The sequence below is a fragment of the Orycteropus afer genome, unplaced genomic scaffold, assembly GCF_000298275.1.
Source record: "Orycteropus afer afer isolate SDZICR_OR568_19922 unplaced genomic scaffold, OryAfe1.0 scaffold00065, whole genome shotgun sequence".
In the NCBI taxonomy this organism is placed as follows: Eukaryota; Metazoa; Chordata; class Mammalia; order Tubulidentata; family Orycteropodidae; genus Orycteropus; species Orycteropus afer.
The window spans coordinates 1,144,209-1,145,190 of record NW_006921652.1 but is presented as its reverse complement, the minus strand read 5'-3'; the positions used below and the strand labels follow the sequence as shown (position 1 = coordinate 1,145,190).

At 39.2% G+C, this 982-nt stretch overlaps 1 non-coding gene across 1 annotated transcript; it reads right to left on the bottom strand.

The window, feature by feature from the left end:
- Window positions 1-318: 318 nt before the first annotated feature.
- LOC122149955 lies at window positions 319-534 on the bottom strand. Its single transcript, XR_006163412.1, has one exon. It is a non-coding gene; the product is annotated as a small nucleolar RNA U3 (small nucleolar RNA).
- Window positions 535-982: the final 448 nt, after the last annotated feature.

Genomic DNA, 982 nt, shown 5'->3' with positions numbered 1-982 from the left:
GGTGAGGTGTACCTTAGTCTTCAAAGAGACGTCTTTGCTCTTCAACACTTTAAAGAGGACTTTCGCAGCAGATTTGCCCAGTGCCATACATAGTCTGATGTCTTGACTGCTGCTTCCATGGGTGTTGATTGTGGAACCAAGTAATATGAAATCTTTGACAACTTCAATCTTTTCTCCATTTATTGTGAAGCTGTTTATGGTCCAGTTGTGACACCAGCAAAGTGAGTACTAAGTTTTGGGATAAATGTGGAAAAATAAACTCTTACAATGAAGAAAAGACTTCTTCCAAAACAGTCTACCTTTCCCTATTAAAGGGAAACCATTCAGACTGCACTTTCTCCCTCTCAATCTCCCAAAAGGAAGAGAAGAACAATCGTTAAGGACAAATGGCAGCTGCAGCAAAGCAACACCAAGAGCCACCTTCACACTCAAGAGAGAATACTGCACATCATCATCATGGTGTCCAGTGCTCTACACATTCAAAAAACTTCTCTAATAACAAATTATAGAAATGATCCCAAAACGTAGAGCCTTAACTTTGAACATACAACCTCTGCTTGGTCTACAGCAGACACAAATGTTACACTGATAATGATACAGTTTCCACAGTTCTAATTTTACCATAAAAGAATTAGGAAGAATGGTTCTGCGCTACAATCTTTTCAAGTGGAAATGTAAAGAGAATTATAAACAGTCATGTTTTAATTAACATAATACTAGATGGCAGCCAATCACAGCCCTCATCTTTAAAGGCATTTGGCCAGCCCTAAAACGTATGGAGCTTTGGTGATGTAGTGGTTAATACATTTGGTCACTAACCAAAAGATGGATGATTCAAAACCACCAGGTTTTCCCTGGAAGAAAGATGGGAGTCTGCTTCTGTAAGGATTTACAGCCTTGGGAAACCAACAGAGGTCACTATGAGTTGGAATCAACTGGATAGCTGTGAGTTTGGTTTGGTTTGGAAAATCTAAAGGAAAAG